The sequence below is a fragment of the Corapipo altera genome, unplaced genomic scaffold (assembly GCF_003945725.1).
Source record: "Corapipo altera isolate COAL_440 unplaced genomic scaffold, ASM394572v1 51, whole genome shotgun sequence".
Taxonomy (NCBI): Eukaryota; Metazoa; Chordata; class Aves; order Passeriformes; family Pipridae; genus Corapipo; species Corapipo altera.
In genome coordinates, this window is record NW_020884892.1 from 2936136 (window position 1) to 2956422 (window position 20287).

Sequence of the window (20287 nt, forward strand, 5' to 3'; positions counted from 1 at the left end):
CTCTGTTTTAAAGACTTACAGGCTAATACAACTAACAAAGCACTCCTAAATAATTTTTCATGAAACTTTCCAGGTTCACAAACTTTCTTCAAAATAACTGTCAGGGCTTTTTATACTCAATATTATATCAGATAAAATTTTCAGAAATATTTTTGAAAGAAAACTAAAAGCTGCAGTGGAATTCCTACCTTTTCACTGAGGTGTATTATTAGAAAATGTCTTTAAGTTTTTGGTTTGAGAAAACTGCTCATTTATGAAAACTGTTCCATAATATTTTCACGATTTCTTCAGTGGTCTTTATGAGGAGGATTGGCTTTATAACATTTCTTTTATTTTATGACATTCAATATTGCAAAACCTTGACCTCACTTCTGGCATTTAGGTCCTATCTTAGTCTACAAAACAAATCATCCAAGGAAGGAAGATTGCAATTTTAGTAACCTTTTCCATGAATGCTGAAAAGTTTCCAAATGTATCATTAAGGTCAACACTCCTATATTTGTTCCCTTACTAAACTGATATAAAACTTAACATTTCTCTCCTATTATCAACTTCTTTCCATAACATTCTGTTGCTGCATTTGTCTTTGTAACTATATGAAACCATCTCAGCTCCAAATGTATTTTAAGATGTATATAGTCTTTGCTGGTTCTTTTTAGTTGTTCCTTTAACATGCCATAATTTTTATAATATTCTTTGACCACTGTGCTTTAGAGAAACGATTGCTTCCTGCTCCATTTTCATTTTGAAATGGATCTTCCAGGAAAGTATAAGTGCCAGTGAAAACAGATTTTGAAACTTCATGTGGCAATGGGAGATGAACATCCAACGGCTACTGCATTAATGGAGCCTCAAGGGGTAATATTTCAGCAATGGAATGAAGCAATCAACCAGCTGCTGGCAGAGAAACTCCTGATCTGATGGTATTCCAAATGTACCCCTTTCATTTACTGGAGATATCTGAATGCCAGTCTCAGATTTTGCACCAGCATTTCTCAATATGGGATAGATGGGTTTTGTTGTTTTTTTTTTCTCTTTGTTCTTATTTCTCTTATTATTATTTTGTTGTTACTTCTATATTCTGTGATTTCTATTCTTTCTCCACATTTCTAAGTTTAACTTTTAACATGCTGCAGCAGCACCAAAGGAAGTCCCAAATGCCTGAAAATGTTTGCTAATATAAATGCATGTGAGAGAAATTTGAAAAGCCTTCTAAACCTTACCTCATAGTAAGAAATTCTCATTTGTCTTTAGTTACTTTTCCTCTTAGTTTTTTACTACTGCACTTTCTTTACCTCTACTCTTCAATGCTACTAGTGCAGAAGGAAGCAATCCCGGGTCTGTTCAAGGGAAGCTGTTGAAAAAATGTCTTTTTACCTTGCTTTACCAAGCAGGGCTAGTTTGCACTGAGTGAGTATTTATTTATATTCAACTTTAGCATAAGACATTCACAATTTAAGGATTCAAGCTACCACATGAACAAATAGTATTAACCTAAATGCAGTTAGCAAATACTTTACAGTGGTAGAGATTCATCAATCAATTATGTGAATTACACATTTTAAATTTAAATGAGTTAGATACTAGTAATCAAAGTTCCTAATAGAATATTTTATGGGTAGAGAAAGAGGCAACAAAGTTAAGCATAACCATGATTTGTCTCTGTGTTTCTTTCTGCATTTAATAAAGGTTTGAATAAAGCCAGGACAGGCAAAGCACTGAAAAGATAAACCACGTTAAGATACTAAGGGAAGTTCCTCTTTCATAAGGCAATTCTGTAAAAAATCTCTTTATAGGATAGCCCTGACAGTCTAGATGAATGAGCCTAGAGTTAGAATATGAAATTTAATGGCCTGTGACATAAATTTAGCTATATCAGGAATGAATTTGGCTGAACAGAAGGCATTAATATACAGATAATTCCCAAAGTACGGTGAATCAAACCGATATCAATAAATTAACAGACAGAAAAATTTGATATTCTGTCAGACTCAGTTTTTGTGCCAGTAGAGAAGTAATAGTCCTGAAAAATAATACTAGGATGTTTAAACAGGATCCACTTCTAAGATTAAGCACATTTTGATAAATCCAATTAAGGTAGTGTACAGAATTTGAGATAACTCATTGAGTTTCAGAAATCAAGTTGACTATTCCACTAAAGAAGAAAAAAATAATTTTTCAAGAGCTAATCATGGGAACCCACTCCTATGATTTACCCTGCACATTCAAGACTTGCTGTATCCACCTGGGAAAAAGGGAAGACGTAGCTCTGTGTTCTTGCATTGCTGATCTCCATGTCTCTGGTCTACAGGTGAAAACATCATGGAAGTAGGATCTGGTTCCCAGCATAGCTGAGCATAGATCTTTTGGTTTTATCAGAAGAAACCTGAATTGTCAGAAGACCATTGAATACAACATAACAGGAATGAGATGGGAAAGCACACAAAGTCTTTGACAGACAAAGTCACATATTACAAATGTACAAATGTTGTTAAAAAGCTCTATAAGAACAGACTCTGAAGAATCTGGTAGAAACATGCTATGGCTGATAGTTCAAGATTCTTGCACATCAGCTCCTAGAAATCTGTGGGTTTTCCTCTCCCCAAACTATACAAACCATTTATTTTCAAAACCATAAAGGCAGTTTTTAGAAATATTTCAACTCAACTAAGATGAAGGGCAATATGCCAAAGTGTTGGTTTTTCCTCTTTCTTTTTTTTTTGTTACTTCTTTCTCCCATATGAAATTTGTAAGCAAATTTAGAAATTTTAATGCAAAAAGTCATTAAAATAGTGGCAAGGGGGAATCCAGTGAGGACACAATGATGCTTCTGTACCACATTTCAAAAGTGCACAGTTAGGACAAGCAGTTTCATTCAGGTTTGGTCCAGTTAAGGTTTCATGGGGTTTCAGGTCACTGAAAGCTAATATCATTTCTTAAGTCTTATATCCCCTTTCCATCCCTTTTAATATTGAACATATGTAACAAAGGGAAGGTCTGAGCAGTTTTAGTGTAAAAAAGCTTTGTGAAAGATTGAAACAAGGCAGAAAGAACAGAGCAGAGTTGCTTAAGAACTGCTTTTGTTACCCAAAGAAGCACACAAAAAAACCCAAGGTGTATCAGAAAAATAATCTCAGGAAAGTGTTGCTGTAAACCAGTTTCCTTCCTGTAAAATGAAGATCCAGAGATATACTTTCTACTGGTTGGATTTATTCATAATCATACCTATTTATGTAACTTTCCAAGAGAAGAAGATAGGAGGAAATATTGTGCTTGATTCACCACAGCAGCCACTCTTATGCCCTTATGTGCCAGATGTGCACTCTGCCTTTGTGAGAATGACAAAAAAGCTGGTCAAGAATTTTTAATTAAAAAGTTTTTTCCCTCAAAAAAGAAAGTTTTACAAAAAACCCCCAAAAGTAAAACCAAAACCAAAATAAAACAAAAAAAAAAAGCACACACACACAAACCCAAAACCAAAGCAAACAAACAAAAAAAACCAAACCAAACCAAAAACTAAACCAAGCCAAAGCAAAACGAAAAAGACTCACCAAAATTTAATTCTAGAAAACTTGTTTTTGTTGGTTTTGAACCTCACAAAGAAAATATTAAAAAATTCTACTCTTGATGACCCAGTGTTTCACCTCTCTCTGACATACTTCACACATCAAGGCATTGCATTTCACACAGAAGGCCCAGTAAGGCCATGCTTTCTATAATGCATAATGACTACTTCAATATGTTTTAAAAAATTGTGTGCAACACCATAAGGAAAAATATGCTTCTTTGACATTTTGAAACTTTTCTTTATTGAAGTCATCAAACTCTTTCATATAAAAACAGACACATCTGTTGCAATGAAAAATTCGGAACTTTCTGCTTTCTACACAGATTTAGGAGGAATGAAAATATTGAGATATGAAAGTTTTAAAGTATGCTAGAGTATAAAATAGAAGAGTTTCTCTACCCCGGCTCAAAATCCCAATCTTGTACACTAACAAATTTTTTTTAACTTCTAAACTTGACACACCAGAAATTTTCACTGTTGCTAAAGTTAGACGAAATTGAGAAGACATTTTTAATTTCCTGATTTTTATTTTCCACTACAGTAGTATATTGCATTTATTTTTTGGACATCCAACTAACATTAAAGGGAATATATTTATTTCAATAGTGTTATCGATTGGTCCGTATGTGACAATATGAGATTTCAGAATTTTTCAGAAAAGTGGCAACTTTCGATTTTAGGAAACAATTCCTCTGCTAAGTGGTTTAATATATTAAAAATGCACTCAGGAAACTTACTAAACATTCATTTTAAATAATTTATTTGTGACAAGTGTCACTGGCACAATATCTTTATGCAAGTTGTCAATGCATTTGAGATTCTGAAAACTCCTAATAGAAGCTAAATACTGTCTAAAGGAAGCTCTGTAACATTTGAGATATCAGAATAAGTCAATAAATAGATGAAAATTCATGTTTAGAATTACTTGACATTTTATAAATGTCTATTTGTCACTGTCAAATTTCTTTTAAGACTTCCCAAGTACTACACGTTGTAAAGAGCAGCCAGGCACTAGTTCAATATCTCTTCATTGCCGAAAAAAAATGGCTCTGTTTTCATCCAGAAAAAAACTCTTGTCAGTTTTACTCCAGTTTAAGAATAATAAAACATTTTGCCTGTAAAGAGTTTGCATTAAAATTTTCTTTGTTTCCAGTCTCACTTCTGGGTGTCCAGTTGAAAAGTTGATGCAGATGGCTCCTGGGTTTCTTGGTGTCCAGCATGAAATGTGGAATTTTTTGTAACACCTTTAAACTAAAATCTCCAAACATTTCTCAGCATGAGCATGCAACTCAGTGAACATTTTTGCACAGTGTGTTGCACAGATTCCCCTGATCCTCTTCAAAGCAGACAGGGTTAGAAGTCGGTAACAAGCAACAGAACAAGAGAAAAATTGCACCAGGGGAATTAGGATATTAGGATATTTGGATAATTTGGATATTAGGAAATATTTCTTCATGAGAAGGGTTGTAAAGCATTGGAATTGACTGCCCAGGGAAGTGGAGGAGTCACCATCCCTGGAGGGGTTCAAAAATTTGTGGATGTGGCACTTGAGGACATGGTTTAGTGGTGAACATGGTCGTGGTGCTGGGTTGATGATCTCAAAGGTCTTTTTTATCGTTAGCAATCCTATAATTTTGTGATTCAGTGTAGCTGGAAATTGGGCATTAGTCACTTCCCCTATCCACCTCATTCCATATTAGATGTCCCAGAGTATCCCATGTGTCAGAAATGTGCTAGAGGACAAAATACATGACCAACATGAAATTCACATGATGCAAGATCAGCAGTTGAATTCCATGCAGGATGACATAAACATCCCAAACAACACTGAACATTGCTGTTCAACTTCATCACACTCTAGTTCAAGCAAGATGGTAGAAAATCCTTTCAAATAGCAAATAGCAGGAATAAATTATGAGAATAAACACCTTAATATCACTGTACTGGTTTTTTGGGGTAGATTTGTAGCATTCATATCCGATCAGGAAGTCAGTCAAGAAGCAAAAAAGAATCTGTGATGGTTTTTGCACCCCTCCAGGGAGTAAATCTCAGTGATGAACTTGAATCTTTTTGAGAGAATATCCCGTCCAAAGAAATGTTAAAGTATGAGCAATCAGACTGTGAAGTTCTGCACAAAGCATTCAGATCTGCTGCTTGCATTGCCATCTCAAGTGGAGAGGTACTGAAGTGCCTCCGTTTTCTCCTTGACCTCGACCTTAGAATGGAATCAGGCTTTCATTGTGCTGCATTTGCACTCTAACCCAGAGTCAGCACTTATAACTAAGGTGCCCAAAAAGCTTATCACCTAAGGTTCTACTGCTGCTACTGCACCAGAATGTACTGATTCCTGCACATGAATAGCCCCACTGACAATTATCAGCAAGAAAGGAGGTCTAAGCTTTTGGAGGACATTTGAGAAGCAGTGTGACAAAAGCACTCAAATGCTTCAAAGGAGAGCAGAAGTGTTTTTATCCAACCATCAATTCAAAGGGCAAACTAAGAAGTCATTTATTTAATCACAATATTCTTACTACCATTGTCATATTTATTTCTACTCCTTCCCAAGCTCACTTGCTACATCAGTCATTCTGATGGAGCACAAACGTGTTCTATGTCTTTGTGTATTTTGTCACATGTGAATGCTGGCATTCATGGCAGATGACTACCTTTGCAGCCATGGCCTATGTGTATGTCTTGAATTGTAGAGGAATGTCTACAGTACATGGAAAATGCCACTCAGAAACCCAGACTGGCTTTTAAACAAATGATCGGAAGTGTTTTGTCAATTTGGAAAAAGTTTTTATATTGAGCTCTCTCATTTTCACATGGGTTCACTGCCCGAAATTTTAATATAAAGTAGTTCTTTAAAAAGCTTTCTGGCTTACAAAAGAGAGCCTTCAGAAACATAGTGATGTTACGATCTTCTCTCTCTATTTAATTTTTGTTTGCTGAAGTGGATTTTCTCCAGTTTATATTCTTTTCTCTTTAAAGAGGTTTGCAGGTCATATGCAAACATGATTGGCTTAGACAGAGGAGAGAAACCCAGCTGCTAGAAATTCTTGCACTTCTTCTATGTGCTTTTCATGCAAGTTCCAACATTTCCCAAACTCTTTCCATCTTTCTTTTTCTCTTTTCTTTCTCTTTTTCTTTTTCTTTTCTTTGCCATCCCACACATAGAGCCCTGACTAATGTAAGAACATTCCTCAGCAACCTTAATTAAAGCACGTACTTTGTGAGGGAAACCAACCAGTAACACAAGGAAAGCAAAAATCAGAGGAGAAAATATTGTTTAACTCCAGGAAAAGGACATTGTTCTAAAAGCAGTACTTCATGATTTATGAAATTAGTCCACAAGTCTAATTCTTCTTGGCTAGTAACTCTACTGAAGTTTAAAAAATACTTGTTTTTACAGTTAATATGCTAAGATTTAGCAAATATTTGTACTAGGCTGGAGAATATAAATACTATCTTTTTAAAGGCTGTCAACAATACTTGGAAACTTGATGGAAACATATTGGAAATTTGCTATGCGACTAAAGTAACTTTGGGTTTTTTTTAATTTTTTTTAATTACAGTTAAGACTCCTAAACATTATATTAATGAAAAAGTTGATGGTAATAAATATGTATAATTCAAAATCACAGAAATATTGACTTTTACAGAATTTGAAATTTGTTTAAGCAGAAATTTAATCAGAGTATCTGTCTGTATCTGTCTACAGGCCATGACACTCACCTGTACTGAGAAATAAATAATTTTATTGATATTTGTTCCCTCTAGCCTCAATCAGTTTAGCACAGAAAGACAGAAGGCAGAATTATTTGGGTTTCTTAAAGAATCATAATAAGAAGGTTTCAAGTATGCAATTTAAATAGTGTTCTTCCTCTGTCCCCCTTTCAACTACATCCAACTTCTGATTTTTTCCCCTTCTCCCTCAGCTCCAAAACAAACTCCTCTTTGACCAAAGATGAAACTGTAGCCCTCCTGGAGCTGAAGTGAGTTTCACTCCCCTTCAGTAGGGACACCATTTTATCTCAATCAACTGAAGTCTCATTCTTACTGTAGGACTTGGGAACCAAATTTTCAGCAGAAAGACATTGTTGACTCTAAAGGCTCTGGGGTACTTTCCCATTTCAGGCAGTCAACACCAGCATCTCAAGATGCACAGAGTAAAATTTGCATTCAACCTCTGCTCCCATGGCTTGGAGAAGGTGCAATATGACATTTGACTTGATTTCTAAACCCATTTAAACCATCCTGTGTCTAACACATCATTCAGCCTATTATTGATCCTTTTAAAGTGCCATGTGTTTATATCTTCTTGAATCATTTTTAAGTCTTGGCCACACAGATCAGCATAGTTCCTTAGACTTTGAAAACACTCAAGATATATTGTTTTTCCCTTTTGTAAATTTGTAGGTTGTATTCCTTTTTGAGAGTCAGTGTTAGTCAAATTATGTCATTATATTAGCCACATTCAGATCACCAGCCTCCTTAATATGTGAATTGCTGTAAATGTGTCTTCAAATATTATCAGCCCCCCAAAAAACAGGATGGGGTTTGTCTTTCCTTTTTTACCTGTCTGTAAAGATGAAGGACAACAAATCTGATGGAGATTTTTGTTAAATTTAGTTAGCTGTAATAATGACTAATAAAAATGATTAGTAGGTATTTAGCTTAGGTTTTTGTTTGGTTTATTTGTGGTTTTTTTCCATTATCACTACATTTTTATTCAATATTTACCATGTTCAGTGGTTTAGGTTTGTATATACACACACATACACACACAAAAAGAAGATATATATATTCTGTATTGATTTCCAGTGGCAAGAAAGATTCTATTTTGAAAGTATGATAAAAAATAGCTTTAATAAAAAATAAAGGTGCTAGGCATCTCTTACAAAAGAAGTAATAAGAGCATAACATATTCCAAGGAGGAGCTAGGGCAGCAAGAGACAGGAATCCTCTCTCTCAGTAGTCCACTCCGGGTATGTTAATATTTCTTTCCTCAGTTATAACTTTCTCCTGTCTATGGTTATTACAGAAATCTGCACTTATTATAAAAGAATCCTTTCTGTTTGCTGACTGATACTTTTGTTGATATGTTGCTTCCAACAGAATTTTCTGCTTTGTTCTCAAATTCAGTGACCGTGAGGTAAATTTCTTCCACATGTCCTCCTTTTATCCCGTAAAATTTATCTCTTCAGTGATTCAAGAGCATAGCCAAGGTATGGGTTTGTTTTTCTGTCGGGGGCCAGCTCTGCAGTGCAAATAAAACACTATCAAATTCCTTTTCTTCTTGTTACCTAGAGTGATTACACTAAATCCACTAAATCATTCAGATGAGGAATGCTAGCAGAGGATATGTAATGTAAATATATGCACAGTGCAATCACAGATTTGCCTGTTCTCTCAAGCAGTCATATGAGGAGAATTTGGTGACAGAAATATCCTTGTCCTCTTTTTTTTATTTTTTTTTTAATTGGAACCATCAAAGCCAAATCGCAGCAAAGGTAAACAATTAACATAGTCTGCCAAGAGTGTCACACTTCCTGTGTTCATTGTGAATCTCCAACATCCTCCATCAGCTAACATTGCTTTAAGTTTTCCTGGCATGTCCTATTTAAAGTAAAAGCTCTTTAGGGTACAGATGTCAAGAGTAGAAGTGGAATGCCTACATACCACATATATAACAATGATATGTCTTCACTGTATTGAGTTCCAATCCATTCAACCATTTCATCAGATGTGAGAACACTACAGTCAGACTGTGCAAGTCATAAAAATTCTTAGGAAAAAAAAAGCAGTAAGTCCTTTAATTATAATATTAGTATAATGCACCTTTCACTTCCACTTAATAGCAATGGGGACTGGTTTCATTAAGACAGTAATAAACTATACTGTGAAGATTTCTCACCTCGGAGGGAACAAATAACTCTTTTGCATGTGTTTTGTGACCTCAGTTACACAAGCAGTTGATGCCTTTTCAGTGTCTGGAATTTAAAATAAAAATGTGTCAGCATCTGGCCCTGAGATCTCAGGTACCGCTGCTGCAACTCCTTTCATAAATCTAAGGGTTTTATTTCCAAAGCATATGGGTAACAAGTTCCTGTGACAGTTCAACTATAACGTTAAAGTTTTCTGACCGTGGCAACACTTCTGCAGGGATGTGGGCTGAAACCACCAATTTAAGTCATGTAGGCCACAGAGCTTTTTTCCTTTGCTATTAATCCCTTGAACTGATATTGAACTGTGTTACCCAGAGGTTAAAAAGCTACTACTCATCCCCAGAGCCTCATGAGAACCTCAATGCTAGCATTTATTTGTACAACAGCTAGTTCCCTGTGTTTTTACAGTAATTTAAAGCATGGCACTGAAACTTGTGCCATCTGCAGCTATGCATCTAAGCAATGGCTGCTTTATTTCCCAGTAGTATAATGTATATTAGAAATATAAAGCTATACTCACAACAACCAGCTTTGGAATTAGATAAAAATACACCAGCTGGGACAGCGACTAGCATGAAGATGGCTTTTTATGGGATAGTACATGTATTCTCTATCACTTTCATAGACACTTGTCTGATATTAATGTCAAATCATATAAACATGTTTTCTAAGCCTGGCTGTACTTCTGACTTTCAGTCACCATCATTCTATTAACACTCTTCAGTTCTTTTTTTCCAAGTTTTCTGTGATAGAGAAAGGCAGGGAAATTTTCTTCCCATACCTTTGAGGTGTTTTAATCTCTGTTTACAGATAATGTGGCCCCTCAAGGTAATGTGTTTGGTTGCCTCTGCAGGTGGGTCTTTATCTAACCCTTCTTTATACCTCCCTGACTCACAGCATGCATTTTCCCCTTTTATTCTTTTGGGTAATCACATTTGCTTCTCTCCTTAGCTTGTTCATACCAGACTTTCTCTAACCCGGTTTCCTTAACTGCATATGCTTCATTGGTTCTTTTTCTCTTCATGTGTTTCAATTTTCCTGCCTTTTTCCCCAACCAATTCTAATAGTTTTTAATTCTCTCTCACCTCCTATAGGCTCTGTAGTTGTGCTTACCAGAGGCAGAAAATTGTGCAGAAATATACACAATGCTTCTCTGTCTGTTCCCATTTTTCTCAGCAATCATGAAACCTTCTTGAAGTTGAATCCTGAAAATTGTGAATTAAGCCTTCCCAGAGGGCCCAGAACCAAGCCACAGGATTTGTTAGCTTGGATACAAACACTGACTGCAAACAAGTTTAACTGAATATTGGATCATGATCCAAACTTTCAAGGAGTGAAAGAAACACCTTCTGAACAACACCCTCAGTCCTATGAGTTTTAGGCAGTCCTGCCAGGAGCAGGAAGTTGGGTGTTATGGTCCTTATGAGTCCCTCCCAGCCTAAGATATTCTATGATTCTGATTCTGTGACTGCTTCTTGCATAAACAATGTCACAGACTTGCAAACCAGCTTCAAGGAGCAAGCTGTACTACTTCATTTCACCTTACTATGTCACTTCTCCAGTTTCAAAACTGAAATCTTATGCATCCAAAGATCTTAGGTAAGTAATTTTTAAAAAATCTCAACATCTGATATGTGAGCAACATTCTGAGGTGAGCTGTGTCCTTAATGAGGTATTAATAAAAGAGTTGAGCAGATTAAAATAAAACTAAGCATCTTAATAAACTCAGTATATCCATTTAGAGAAAGGTCTTTAGAAAGTAGATTCACTTTTTAGATACTAAACATGTGTACATATACCTCTGTGAAAGCTCTTTCAAGTGTTCATGACTTTTTAATCCTTCCTAGGGCCAAAAGGATCCCATTACAAATCAAAAAAATCCTGTTCATTCACCCTGTCTTCACCCTTCTATTTATATTTTAATAAAGAATATTTTCCAGTAAGTTGTAACTTCTAATAATCAGAATTGGACTATTTTCTGTCTCCCTTACTAGTGGATTTTTTGACCTCCAGTTTTTTTTTCTTCTTTTGATTTGAATAAAAGTAGATTTAAAGTAGTTTGTATTTCTATATATAGCCAGTGAAAGCAGTACAGCAGAAAGTCGTCACACTACTGCAGCCCACTAAAGTATGCGTGACAGAGAAGTACAAATGATCAATTCACATAAATACATAATAGTTTCCTTAAGCAGTGATTTTGAATGCTAATTATGTCTGACTCTAGTTAGACATCGATACAGACAGTTTGTGCTCCTCTCAACCTGCAATTAAGAGACCCACTTAACAAACTTGAAATTGCATGAAGATGTATTATTTTGTCAAATGTTCACAAAGCTGATTTCTTCATAAATTAAAATGGTTAAAGCAGCATTGCTCGCTTTGTCACTAAGATGGCTCAGTGTGTTCTTCCTGGACCTTATTATCCTTTTGATAAATAATTATCTGTTCTTCCATTTCTATGATGTAGTTAATTTTTTATCTAAAAAAGAATAGGCCTGATTATTAACTGCACGAAGGTGTACTTAACCCTCTCACCTCTCAGAGCTACCTCTTTGAAATGTAATGGAGACATTAAAAAGACATACTAAGAGTGACCCTGTCACTTGCCGATGATTACAGAGGTAAAGTTTTTACACCAAACTCAACTGTCAGCCCTGGGAGCGGTGTGAAGTCTGCTCAAAGTTCAGTGTAAAAAATCTACAGACTGGGAACATAAAAAGTGAGTAAGATTTATGTAGTAAGATTTAGTCTGGTTTAACTTTAAGTAGGAGCTCAACAAGCTCCTGACCAGAACCAAGATAGTCTACCTAAATTATTCTGCATCCCTGCTACTTTGAGCATAATAAGGCCAAGTGTTGGATCCTGCACTTGGGTCACAACAACCCCTGACACCCTACAGGCTGGGGCAGAGTGGTTGGAAAGCTGCTCAGAGGAAAAGAACCAACAGGTGCTGATGGACAGTGGCTGAACATGAGCCAGTGTGTGCTCAGGTGGGCAAGAAGGTCAATGACATCCTGGTCTGTATCAGCAATAGTGTGATCAGCAGAACCAGGGCAGAGATTGTCCCTCTGTGCTGGGTAGTGGTGACGCCACAGCTCAAATCCTGGGTTCAGTTCTGGGGCCCTCACGACAAGAAAGACATTGAGGTGCTTAAGTGTGTCCAGGGAAGGGCAATGGAGCTGGGAAAGGGTCTGGAGCACAAGTCTGATGAGGAGCAGCTGAGAGAGCTGAGGCTGTTCAGCCTGGAGAAAAGGAGGCTCAGGAGGGACCTTCTCACTCTCTACAACTTCCTACAAGGAGATTGTGGCCAGATGGGGGTTGGTCTCTTCTTCCAGACAACAAGTGACAGGACAAGAGGAAGTGGTATCATTTTGCACCGAGGGAAGTTTAGATTGGAGGCTGCTCAGGGTACTGGTGGAATCACTATCCATGGAGGTGTTTAAAGGCATGCAGATGTGGCACTTGGGGACGTGGTTTAGTGGTGGACCTGACAGTGCTGAGTAAAAAGGTTGGACTTGATCTTAGAGGTCTTTTCCAACCTTAACAATTCTATGATTCTAATTGTAGAACAGTTAAAATAACACTAAATGCACAAGTCTAGGCAAGTGCAAGAAAGCTGGAGAGGGACTTTTGACAATGGCATGTAGTGAGAGGTCAAGGAGTAATGACTTTAAACTGAAAAAGGGTAGATTTAGTTCAGATATTAGGATGGAATTCTTTATTGTGAGGGTGGTCAGGCACTGGAACAGGTTGCCCAGAGAAGTTGTGGGTGCCCCATCTCTGGAAGTGTTCAAGGCCAGGCTGGGTGGGGCTCTAAGCAACATGGTCTAGTAGATGTCCTTGCCCATGGCAGGGGATTGGAACTGGATGGTCTTTATGTCCCTTCCAACCCAAACTATTCTTTTTTTCTATGGTTTTGTGAAGTACATTAAACGTCTGAGTCACATTCTAAGGCCTTATACATTGCACTTCCTGTATCTAAACGAAGTGAAAAAACAGATGTACATAGAAAATCAAAAGGGGTAATTTACACAGGTAAACAGATACTGCCGGGCTCAGATTCTCCTGACCTGACTCTGGAGGGAGACAATTCAGCTCCACACTCTAGACACATGTGCATAGAGGTGTACCACTGATCTAGATGTAAAGCAGCTGATTATAACCAGTGATAGCTTAGTGGTTGAACTCTGGAAAAGGAAACAAGTCTCCTTTCTCTGAAGGGAGTGCCCCTCTGACTAGACGGCCGGACATAGAAGATGCTTTTCCAGCACCTTCCTCCTTTAGTGATTCATAGTTGGTTACACTGGTGAAATAAGGAAGAGATAATAACTTTGGGAAGGGCAGGGTTTATCTCATGTTTAGCTCATCTAAATTATAAATAGTACTCCTTTGCTTCCCTGCTATAAGCAGTATCCCCTGAAGAAAATATCTTGCTGAATATTTGCTATATATTTCTTACAACCCTCTTGTTTAATCAACTTAAAGATTAGACTGATTTGCAGATTTAATTAGTAACCAAAACATAAAATTACGCATTCATGAAAAAAAAAAGCCCTCAGTGCCCCTTGCAAAAAACACCTCAGCAAAACCTGTGTAGTTTACTTTGCATGTATCCAATATTAAGGAAAACAGATTTTAGCTGAATATATTTTACCTTCAATGGGCTAATTTGGCTTAAAGTTTGTCCACCAAAAACCTGCATCATACAGAAAGCTTGGCTTCTGACATGCATTTTGACAGCTACATATAAAGCTGTGGTCAAGGCATATGGAAATTATGAACAGAGTATCCTCTTAAATTCATGACAACCTGAAAAAATTGTATGCTGAGAAGAGTTTTGAAGTCAGCCAAGTTGCCACTAAAATCCTCTGTAAATATGCTCCTTAAAAGTTGCTCTGAATCACTTCAGTTGTTGCCTGTTCAAACTGAAAATTGCTGTGATGGCTGAAACTCTGAAAGGAAAATACGTAGGATCTGAATCTGTATTTTTGAAAGGAAAAATAACCTGATATGTCACTCACAAAGGCAGATGGACCTTTTTGTCAGCAGCCTCCTCCAGTGGTCTAATGATTCCATGGCTTTCACTAGAAAAAGCTTTGCCAGCTTTGGAAACACTAAACTAATTTTTGATATAGTGAAAAAAAAAAAAAAAGAGCACTGCCTTGCTTGTCTGCAGTCTGTGGCAGTCTATGTTGTCTGACTTACCAGGAAGCTGTTATTAATTTTCAACTTTCTGTTCTGAAATGGTCATTTGTAACATTTATTTATAAATATGAATATCGAAGTTAGAATCTCAAAAAGGTGAAACACTGATATATGAGGACATTCTCTGTATTCATTTTATTACCTCAAGGATGTTAAAACACTTTGCAAGCTATATACAAGACAGAGTATTTTTCCTTTCCAGATAGCCTGCAACACAGTCCAGGGTGTAGAACCTGAAATCTTAACAAAATGGATAATAACACTATCCAGCAATGGATTGATTAAAATAAAAATTAGTGTTTCCGTGTGACTTAAGGAAAAGAATTTTAATCAGAACAACAGAAACCCCACCCTTAGTGTATATGAAATTTGAGGATAAAATTATAATAATTTCTTATTTATTTTAATAGTTAGTTGTGAAGTTAATTTCTTAATTTAATAATTTCCTAAATATTTTAGATTTCTCTTGTCTTGGTCTTGCTTGCCCATTCACCAGTTTATTTCATGGTCAATACTCAGCAGACTGTTTGTTTCACCTGCTAAGGAAGTAGCATCACAAGAGGATAACTGGGTAGACCAAGGATGTATTTAGTCCAATAGTGAGTGTTAGTTGATGTTTGTTAGTGAGTATAAGGATAAGGATAAGGTTTAGTCAAGACAGATTCCGGTAAGCAGGAGTTTAGTGATTTCTTGAACTGTACATCCTTGTTTTGTTTGTTTTTGTCAAGTCATGCATTTTTACAACCCATAATACCCAGTCTTAGTAAGTTCTGCCATTAAAACGCAGTATATGCAAAATTACTTTATTTTTCCTAGTTTTTAATGTATTTACTGATGATTTCTTAGGGCATTCCTTGTTCCACTATTATAAATGCATTTGATAAGTATTATTTTATTATATTTTTTTCCCTTCTAACCCTCTCCTCTCCCACTTCCCAGAACACCTGTGTTTTCACAGTGGTCAGACACGGACCATTATCTTGAATGTTTTCAGAAACGCTTTCTTTACTCAGATTCTATGAAAAATGAAAATGCAGAAATGTACAGTGAGATTACAATAAATCAAGAAGCAGCTAAAACAATACATATCCTTCTCTGTGGCCATTACCCATTATTCCACTCTGGTCATTAGCACGGGAGAGCTGACTGTGCATGAATTCATAGAGAGAAATTAATGGGCCACATCTGAAAAGATAATAGTTGAGCTATTAAAGTCAAAAAAGAAACTAAAAGAAGAACAGGGAATGCTGAGGAAACATTAGACGAGAAAATACTGCATCAGACACTGTGTATATGGAAAAACATTCATGTAAGGTGTTACAGTGTGGTTGGTTCCATCTCTTCTGCTCCCTTTAGTTTCATATTTTCAGAGCATTTCTGTGTAAAAAACACATCAGAACCAAATCACCACGTCTGTCCATGCCAGCACCAAAGCTGAGAGTGCCCTTCAGCTGCCTTGAGCAACATTCTGAGTGAGGTCTCTGAGGAGACCTCATTTCAGCTTGCCAGTACTTAAAGAGGCTTATAAAAAGAGAAGGAGAGAGACTTTTTCGATTGGCAGAGAGTGATAGAACAAGGGGGGATGTTTTAAACAAAAAGAGGAGAGATTTAGATTAGATGCTAAGAAGAAATTGTTTTAATCAGAGGGTGGTGCGGCACTGGAACACATTGACCAGAGAAGTTGTGGATGCCCCACCCCTGGAAGCGTTCAAGGCCAGGCTGCATGGGGCTCTGAGCAGCCTGCTAAACAGTGGAAGGTCTCTCCGCCCACGGCAGGGGATTTGGAGCTAGAAGATCCTTAAGGTCCCTTCCAACCCAAAACATTCTATGATTCTGTGAAGGCTTCTGCCACGACTTAGTTAAAACTGACATTTAAGATGGTCACTTACTAAAAAACAAGCAAATGAATGAACAAACAAACAAAACCTCACAAAAAAAGCCCAAACAAACAAAACAACCTCTCAAAACTCCCACAAAAACAAACCAAAAGGCAAAAAATCTAAACAAAGAAAGAACACCACCCTAAACTCCAACCAAAAAGGATCCTGGTAGTTACAATAAACCTTCTGATGCTCAATTGAGCATATTTTATCTTTTCACCAAATGTGAATCAGACAACCAATAATCCTTTTATTTTTTTTCTTTTTCTTTTTAATTTAAAGAGAAGAAGAGATATCAAGGCAGATAAACATGCAGACAGTCTGTTTACATAACTAGCTAATTACAACAATGAGCTAGATCAGCAATCAGTGATCAGCTAGACCAACCAACTACTTTCTCTTTTCTGAAGCAGTTTTCATGCAGTATTTTAAAAGTTAAAGTCTTGCTGGTCACAAGAGCCAAACTGCAGCTGAACTGACCTCTTGGTGCTTGACTGTGCTAGTGGTGCCTTCCTTCACTGTCTCATCTTAACTGAGGTTTCGTACCAATACTTTTCTCTAGCTGCTCCCTTCTCTAATAGGTACTTTAGAGTGCCAGCTGAAGAGCTTTGCACAGTATTTTTGCTCAGCAGTGGAAAATAAGCACAGATGATCTATGGTATCTACCTGTGTCCCAACTCTCGAGGGACACCTTGAGAAAAGATCAAATTCCTCTCTCCCTCATACTGCACAGAATAGTATATAAAAAGCTTACTTTCATTCTTTCTTTTTTTTTTCTAGTAAAAAAAGTTTTCTAGTTTCTTTTTTTTCTTTTTTTTTTTTTTCCCTGTAATTTTTGCCTTCTGTACTACAAACAATTGTTTAAATTCATGGTAACTGTTCACTTCCTCCTGGATGTGTTCAACAGAGTTAATTGGCCTGGATTTCTGTGCTGGATTGTAATTACAAGTCTTCTCTGCTTTATAACATAACTACTTTATTTAAAAAAAAAAATAAAAGAAATAATTGTCAAAAGGAATGCTGTGACAAATTAAAAACAATGCTTTGACGTGCCCATTAATTGTTTCTATTCATCCATACTTTGCTCCACTGGAGCTTCACAGAACATTCCTTCTCTGCTGGACTCTCTTCCCAAGTCACTCGTGAGGTGAAGAGATAGGATTTACTTGGACAAGATAGTCAGGCAGCAATGTAACACCTTGGATGTAGTGTAGTAGGTAAAATCTGCGTTTCTCTCTTACCTACTTTTGCACTACAAATTTTGAGGAGAGCTGAAATATCCATCCCAGATATAAAGGTGTCATGTAGTTGCCAGGAAGCATATAGGCAGTAGAGCATTGAGGGTGCAATGTGAGAATCTGAGCATAGCAGACATGAGTAATGTGCTAAAGTTGTGGTGTTCACAGTCAAAACAAGACGGTTTTCCTTTAGAACTAGTTGTAAGGGAAGAAAACTATTTCCATACTGAAACAGTGGGCAAATACTCTTGATGTCTCAAACAGCCTTCTGTGATCAAACACAAAGCTTCCAGAAGGCAGCTCTAGGGTCCTAAAACGGGCACCGAGTGTGTGATAAATCAGCTTCCAGAGCTGGCTTTTATCTCTAACTTCAGAGACTTACATAGGGGGGCTTTGGGTGTTTTTTTTTTTTTTTTGCTTTATGCCTACCTCATTGACTTTTAAGCCTGTCAACATCATGTCAAATACCTTCGGGTGTACAAGAGAAGCACAGGAGATTCATGGGAGGGAATTAGTGGGAGAATCTGGCTCTTCTGGACAGGTAAAGGGAGGGTACCCCAGAACATCTCAAGTGATTATAGAAACTTGTGTGTGAGTACATTATTCCTTACTTTAATTATGCTGAGACAAATACCACCCTAACTGAAGCATTTCGGATGAATAAAAATGTAAGTATTCAATAATATTATGTTTCATAAGACAATAAATATGGATGCAGTATGCAGCTAAGTCAGTATTATAATAATGGATTTATTTTTTGGCTATAAGCACAATTTTATTTCAGATTTATTTACATTTCAATTTATTCATATGCAAACAATTGAGTAGATTTTACTTAACATCCTTAGTTAGAACCACTTCACATTTTGAGGAGTGGAGAACTACTGAACAGTGTGCTATGACAATTTGACCTGCGTATAAACTACCTGATTTTACATTATGTAAATAGCAGTTTAATTCTCTGTGGGCAACCTTTTTCTGACTCAGTAAAATAGCATTAAGACAGATGAGAAAATTGCATTCAAATTCTTTCCTGAAAAGAGATTAAGGCAGGGTTATGCATTTTTGTGGTTCCTGGGCTCTTGAAGTGGCTTTTAAGTCCTAGTCACTGGTGTTTATTTTTTTGATATATATTTGTATTTTGCAAATAATTCACTAGCAAAAACAATTCTAGCTTTTTGGTCATCATGGAAACCACCTCATGTGAAAAAATGGGAATAAATTCTTATAAGCCTAGTACAAAGGAAAGAATTAGTGAATTCCAGCAGAAGAAAGAAAACACTAAGACCTCTACAAGATTGCAGGCTGTCTTTTAACCTGAAATGGAGGAATGGAGCTGCAGACAGGGGGCTTAAGATTGCAAAGCTTTCTGGTCTCTTTTTTTTTTTTTTTTTTTTGCTAGTTATAGAAGTAGAAAATACTTTTAAGGAGTCTTTATGACTTGCTTCACTGAATTCACTGAACTTCTTATTAACATTTTCTGCATGACACAGACTATGACAACTTATGATAGTAAGTGAAGATTTAGAAACAAATGTCCCCTGTTTTTTGTCTTTCCAAATGTGTCCTGCTGTACTGTGGAGTTTGCTCTGTTCCAGTTTCATGGAACATAAGCAAAGAACTGTCTCTATTAATTTACCTTTTATCTCAGAGTCACAGCAAGTGACAGAGTTTTGTTATATGACCTACAGCAAAATAGTTGGAGCTAGATTTTTAAGTACACAGTACCCTATGTTTCACTGCAGCCTTCTAAGTCCTTTCCAAAAAAGCAAAAGGGTGTGATCCACGAATAATAACTCATTGATATGTGTATGATGGAAAGTTGTCTTTTTCAGGAAAAACTATAAGAAAATTGCTTGAAAATAAATCTAGGGGGTTTTTGAAAGTTTTGAGCTGGAGGGAAAGATTTTTAACAAAAATTAAGCTCTTTATGGAGTTGTACACGTTCTCCATGGACTCATTAGTGTCAGCTGAAGAGATCATTAGATAGGTTATATCTCCCACAGCCCCAATTTTTTGCTTGTTTGTGTTTTTGAGGATGGAAAGTTGTACAAGAGTTCACAAACCTTGATACATACTGGCAGATATACTTCACCTAAGGTCATGGCCTATCAAAAGTAAAAGTAAAAGGAATGTGTTATCTTCTCCAGGAATTTATACAACTTCCTTTAGAAGAAAATCATTCTCTTATTTCGGGCTTTTATGGGGGGAAAATAAATAATTAAATAGTAGTTTCCAATGGAAATAAAAATGCTCTCGATGTGCCGTGAAATATTATGTTGTTGAATGCTGGTAAAAACCACAACTATGAGTTCTGCATTCCTACAGAAAATGTTGAATTATTTGGGCAATTCAAATGCAGAAATTCCTCTCTAAACCCCTAGTGCTTTCTTTCTTCCACCAGCCTGTGCAAAATTCTTATAATTTCCCTTATACTTGGGTTGTGTG